We start from the raw sequence: 7,012 nt of genomic DNA, 5'->3' as shown, positions 1-7,012 counted from the left end.
TCACGTTCTCAACCTGTGGGATGGAATGGGGGGTGCATGTCAGATTCTCAGGGAGCAGATGCCTAGGGGTGGGGGGCTGGACATGGTGTGTGAATCTCCAGAGAGATTCTTTTTTCATTATTATTAGTTTCAGGTGCACTAAACAATGTAATAGTTAGACATTTATCATTTATCGTATCCCTCACACAGTGACAAACCCCCTCCCCCCACCCACTTCCCCTTTGACGTCGCACACAGCAGAGAGATTCTGAAGCACCTGACAAGGCACTTCTCTCCCCACGGCCCTCCTGAGCAGCACGATCTGACCGAGTTTTAGGGGTGGGGAAACTAAAGATTGGCGATGTTAAGGGGAGCATGAGGGCCTGGGACCCGGCTTTCATACAGAATCCCTTCCAAGCTCTGGAACAGACCCTGCCAACAAAATTCTAACGTGATTTGCAACAACACAACAACAACAATAATAATAATATTAATAAACATTATGTTTTCCTGGCTGAACCTTGAATTCGCCAACTTGGGTCTTGTTCGGCCACAAAAAGAAAAATAGTGCCTTTGACAATGCAGGAGATCTGAAGTAGAGCAAAAAGCAGAAGGTCCCCAAGAGATACGGAACAGAAACAAAAGCTGTGGCTCATCCACGTCTTTATTTTGAGCAAGATGAAGTGCCTTTCTGATAATACAAATTCATGTATCCGACTTTATGGTGAGGGAGACATGCCCCGATCAAAATCTAGTTCCCCTTCTGAGAAAGCCAGTCCTGATGATTCTGCTTCTACTGTATAATTTATAGCTTTAGCGTATAAACTAAAATCTCAGTAGCTTAACGTGATAGACGTTGGTTTCTCAGTCATGCCAAGTTTGGTTGGTGGGTGGGGAGGGGAGCCTCTCCATGCAAAGCTTTGGGGACTCAGGCTGATGGAGCATTTACCTTCTTCCTGTGGTTTCCATGTTGGGGTTGTCCTCCAGCCAGCAGGTGGAGGAAGAGACAGCATAGAGGCCTGGGGAGGTGCTTACATGGGTGAGAGTGAGGGGGAGGCATCCATCATTTCTGCCCTCATGCATTGCCAGAACTCAGGCAGGTGGTATACCAAATATGTTCCTCGCTCCTTCTGAAAAACTTTCCATCCTTACTGAGACCACGGTCCACCCTTCTTCCTTCTGCTCCGTGGCCAGGAGGCTGACCTGTATAGATTATACCAACTGGCTCCTTGTCCTCTCTTTCTAGGTGGGTTTGTCAGGGGAGCCACTGGCAGGAGACCTGCGGAGAGAGTGGCTGAGTATTTCCCACCAGTCCTTCCTTGCCGGGTTCCATAGGTTGGCTATGTTCCTCTATTAAAGGGCCACAGTTTTTGTCACTGCCCTCGCCATACATCGTTGCTCCCTCCAAATTGTGTCACTGCTCCCACCACTTGCCCTTTTAGGGTGAGGTGTGGCCCAGCCCCAGGAAAGTGCACCATCATTTGTTGTTTTCCCTACACCCTGCACACACACTTGTAAATGGTCTCATTATGAACTCTACACAGTCACTCAGAAAGTGTGCCATCTGATTCCTGCTGTGACTCTGAGTGCTGCATGCGGCACACATAGATGCAGAGTGGGAGGGAATGGAGTCCCAGGCTGGGCAGCCACTCCCCACAGCATGGAAGGGGCTCCTTAGTGGACAGCTAGCTGTCGCTGCCACATTTGTTCTGACCTCTATGCCGTTTTGGACTTGTGTACAGGCTACATGTTTGTCTGTCCTTGGGCAATGACCCTTCTCTGCACCCCAGTTTTCTCATCTGTAAAATGAGTAGCTGCACCAGGAAATCTATTCAACTGACATTCGGTAGCCCTTCCAGCTGCAAACAGAACCTCTGTTGCCTTGAGATACTTGGCTCCTTACTTGTGAACTCAAAGGCAACTTTCTCTCTCTGGCTCCAAGAAAGAGGAGATCCCATAGTCCATTGCCTGCCATATATCTTCTCCTAACTTCATCTTATGGACTGAATTGTGGCCCCTACCCACCATTCATATATTGAAGGCCTAATCCCTCTCCCCCTGCACCTCAGAATGTGACCGGATTTGGAGATTAGGCCTTTAAAGAGGTAATTAAACTAAAATGAGGCCATTTTGTGTGGGCCCTAGTCCAATTGGACTGGTGTCTTATAAAAAGAGGAGATTAGGACACATAGAGAGACACCAAGGGTAGATATGCACACAGAGGAATGACCATGCGAGGCCACAACTGAGAAGGCAGCTGTCTGTAAACCAGAGAAACCTCAGAATAAACTAAACCCTGCCAGCACCTTCATCGTGGACTTCCAGCCTCCAGAACTGTGGGAAAGGAAATTTCTGTTGTTTACCTAGTCTGTGGTAATTTGTTATGGCAGCTGAAGCAGACTAATACTTGTCTTGTCCTGGGTTCAAGCCCTTTAAGGCTTCTCTGTGTTATGACTCAGTACTTTGATATATTAACCTGTGACAATGTTTTAATGGAAGGATAGTGTCCCTCAAATTTCCCTCAATGACATATCTATACTTGAAACATCACTGCTTAACCCCTAAAAGAGATTGGCAATGAGGTACTACTGTATCCACCCAGCACCCCTCTTGCTGTCCTCCTGGTAATAATTTATACTGCCTCTGGGAGTGTTTCCTCTCCTACTCCATCATAGTCTCTTGTCCTTGGCAATGGTGGAGGGCCCTGTAACCTACGCCGGGCCACTGAGGGCAACTCATTCCCCTGACTGCAGCAATTGGTCCAGAGATGGCACATGACCTACGACAGGCCAATCAGAGTCCTGCCCTAGGACTTTTCTAACTGGAGCTGGCAAGGAAGTTATCCCCAAGCTGGTGGTGGGCATGTCCTCTGTCATGAGGGGCTACCAGAGAAGTAGCAAGATGAGGTAGGGTCCTGACAGGGTTTGGTCTCCCTGTTCCAATCCTGTCCTGATCCCTCAAAAAAATCTCCATTCAATTTTTTGACAACCTCAATAGTTTGCTAATAAATCTCCTCTCACTTGTGTTGGTTTGAGTTGGGGTTTAGTCTTATGCAAGTAAGAAAGCTCTGACTATATTTTGAGGAGGAGGTACAATTTTTAGTCAAAGGACTGTTTGGCACCCTTCAAGGTCACTTCCAGGCCTGTCACATCTCTCTATTCTAGGAGGTGACTTCCCCATCTCTAGAAGTTTTCAGGTAGAGAGGAGATGTCTTTTGGGATGAATCAGAGGGCTTGCTGCAGTGGAGCTCAAGAGATTTAACTGGGCGGCATCAAATAGTCTTAGTGATAATCACTGATCTCACTGCCAGTGTCCTCCTGCCAGGGATTAGGGGCCTAGTATTTGAATATGGTTCTCATTTTCTCACAAACGCATGGATCAAGAGTTTATGAGCATCACTGTACTACACCAGGTTAACAAAATGAAAGGCAAAACCCACATGATCATTTCAATGAAAGGCAAAACCCACATGATCATTTCAATAGAACCATTTGACAAAGTCCAAATGCTTTTGTGATAAAGATACTCAACAAACTAAGACTGGAAGTAAACTTCCTAACCCTGATAAACCTTGCTAAAAAGAAATAGAAGTCATCCAGATTGGAAAAGGCGAAGTATAACTATGTTCATAGGTGACAAGATATTGTATATAAAAGTTCTAAGGAAAAAAAAATCTGTTAGAACTAATGAATGAATTCAATAAGATTTCAAGATACAAAATCAATCTACAAAAGTCGATTTTATTTCTATACACTAATAATGAACAATCTGAAAATGAAATGTAAGAACAACTTTGTTTACAATAGTATCAAAAAGAATAAAATAGTTAGGAATAAATTTAAAGTGCAAAGAAATACTCTGAAAACTACAATGCATTCTTGAAAGACATTAAAAATGACCTAAATAGATATTTGGACATCCTATGTTCATATAGCAGAAGACTTTAAGATTGTTAAGTTGCCAATACTTTTCAAATTGATTCACAGATCCAATGCAATCCCTATTAAAATTCCAACTTCTTTCTTTTTGCAGAAACAGAAAAACTGATCCTAATATTCACAAGAATATGCCAGTGATCCTAAATAGCCAAAACAATCTTGAAAAGAAAAACAAAGTTGGAGGACCCACATTTCCCAATTTTAAAACTCACTGCAAAGCTATAGTAATCAAAACAATGTGTTACTGGCATAAAGACAGACATACAGATTGACGAAATAAAATTGAGTCTCTTGAGATAAACCCATACATCTATGGCAATTGATTTTCAATAAGGGTGCCAAGACTATTCAGTGGGGGGAAGAACAGTCTTTTCAACAAATAGTGTTGTGACAATTGGGTATCTACATGCAAAAGAACGAAGTTGTTCCCTTACCTCACACTATATATGAAAATTAACTCAAAATGAATCAAAAACAAATATAAGAACTAAAATTATAAAACTCTTAGAAAAAAATATAGGAGTAAATCTTCATGACCTTGGTTAGGCAATAGTTTCTTAAATATGACACCAAAAGCACAAGCAACAAAAGAAAAAAAATAGATAAATTGACTTCACCAAATTTAAAAACTTTTGTGCATCAAAGAACATCATTAAGAAACTGAAAAGACAACACAAAAATTGGAGGAAATATCTCCAAAACACGTATCTGACAAGGGACTTAGCAAATTTCTCAAAAAGCTAAAATAGATTCACTACACGATTTAGCACGCCCATTCCTAAGTACATAAACAAGAGAACTGAAACTATATGTCCACACAAATGTTTATAGCAGCATTATAATAGTCCAAAGTAAAAACAACCCAAACGTCCATCAGTTGATGAAAGGATAAACAAAGGTGGTACATCCATCCAATGGAATATTATTCGGCCGTAAAAAGGAATGCTACAACATGTATGAACCATGAAAACATGATACTAAGTGAAAGAAGACAATACAAAAAGGCCACATATTGCATGATTCCATCCATATGAGATGTACAGAATAGGCAAATCCATAGACACAGACAATAGATTGGTGGCTGCTGGAGGGAAGGGGAATGGGGAGTCACTGCTAATGGGTACAGGATTTCTTTTCACAGTGATGAAAATGTCCTGGAATTAGATAGGGGCGATTGATACACAATTCTGTGTATTACTAAAAACCATTGAATTGTACACCTTAAAAGGGTGAACTTTGTGACATGTGGATTTGGTCTCAATAAAGATGTTATGAAAGAAAAAAAGAGTTTATGAACAAATAGAGCCTCTGTAGAGTTCAGCTTCCCCAAAGAGAGCAGCAGGTCAGCGGCACTTTCCTAGGATGGTAAGAGTGCAACACAGCAGAAGGGTTAAAACCGAAGCTTTGAATCCTGATGGTTGTGAGTTTGAATCCTGCTTCTACCTCTTATGAGTTCTAGGATGATAGGACTCCGAGCCTGTTGTGTAAAATGAAAATAATTCCTAGTTTGTAGGGCTCTTATGAGGATTACTGATGGTTTGAGGTATTTAATAATGATAGCTGTTTTAATTATTATGTTCTCTTGGACACAGAGGAGGGAGATCTCTGGCAGGAGACTTTGGTCTTGGATGAAAGGTAGAAGGAAGATGCCCAGCTTAAATAAGTAGACAAATAGAAGTGGCTGCATTCCAGCTGGGGCTGGAGGGACATGGAGGACTCTCTCCGGGCATGGGGGATGGTCAGTGTAGGTCCCACAGGGTGATAGGAGGAAGAGTACAGATACTCAACCAGCAGCGTCCCACCGGAGCAGGGGAAGGCGGGAGAGCTGGGGGGTGGGGGCGGGGAAGTGCCAGGGTGAGGGGCTGCCGGTTGGACAGCATGAGTCAGCAGCGGGCGGCGCAGGAGGGGCCCAGCCTGCTCGTGGACCCGGCTGAGGAGATGGTACGCCACCCGAGCCGAGACCCCATCAACGTGGAGGGCCTGCTGCTCTAAAAGTGAAGAGATCTCATTTTGATGTATCACTGGTTTATTTAGCTCGAACATTTATGGATCTTGTCAGAAATGCTCCTGGGGTATTCTTGATTTAAACGAGGTTGCAACAAAACTGGGAGTAGGAAAACGAAGAGTACATGACATCACCAATGTCTTAGATGGAATCGACCTGGTTGAAAAAAAATGTAAGCACCATATTCGATGGATGGGATCTGATCTCCGCAATTTTGGAGCAGTGCCCCAACAGAAGAAGCTGCAGGAGGAACTTTCTGACTTATCAGCGATGGAAGATGCTCTGGATGAGTTAATTAAGGACTGTGCTCAGCAGTTGTTTGAGTGAACAAATGACAAAGAAAATGAAAGACTAGCATATGTGACGTATCAAGATATTCACACTAGTCAAGGCTTCCATGAACAGATTGTTATTGCAGTGAAAGCTCCGGCAGAAACCAGACTGGATGTTTCAGCTCCCAGAGAAGACTCCATCATAGTCCGTATCCGGAGCACCAAAAGGCCCATCGATGTTTATCTCTGTGAAGTGGAGCAGAATCACTCCAGGAGCAAAGTGTCTGAAGGTGCAGGGGCCTCTTCATCTAAAACCAAACGCCTAGAACAGCCTGATCAAGAAGAAAATCCTCCACAACAAAGTGAAGAATTGCTTGAAGTAGGTAACTAATATGAGTTGAGAATTCGTGTATTGAGTGTGTGGGGACATCCTGTGTGGAAGAATTATGCATCACGTTTGATTCTCAGAGCAATAAAGCGCCCGTGAAGTTCCCTGGTTCCAGGCAGCAGCGGATGAAGGCCAGCAGCGCCTTTGAGTAGTTCACCACGTAGAGCCCTGGATAGTTACGGTTCTGCGTTTGAAAACAACTATAATGATTCACTGCTTTCTGTCAGTGACATAGACATCCGACTTACAGGAATAAATAGATCACAGAGTATCACTGAAACACACGCTCAGGCCTGAAATGGACAATTCTTCATGGACTCTGCCCTTCCTTCAAAGTTCATGTGTCGTTATCACAAAAGAAATTGCCTTACGTGGTTTACGTCTGCAGGTGGCTGTTGTATATTGGTGGGTGTGCACATGCATCTAAGGA

The 7,012-nt window shown here is 43.4% G+C and overlaps 1 pseudogene; it reads left to right on the top strand.

Annotated features, from left to right (window-relative positions):
- The first annotated feature begins 5,795 nt into the window (after positions 1 to 5,795).
- LOC109450941 (transcription factor E2F6) lies at positions 5,796 to 6,585 on the top strand (annotated as a pseudogene).
- The last annotated feature ends 427 nt before the right edge of the window (positions 6,586 to 7,012 follow it).

The sequence above is a fragment of the Rhinolophus sinicus genome, linkage group LG05 (genome assembly GCF_036562045.2).
Source record: "Rhinolophus sinicus isolate RSC01 linkage group LG05, ASM3656204v1, whole genome shotgun sequence".
Lineage (NCBI taxonomy): Eukaryota > Metazoa > Chordata > Mammalia > Chiroptera > Rhinolophidae > Rhinolophus > Rhinolophus sinicus.
This window is presented reverse-complemented; position numbering and strand designations above follow the sequence as displayed.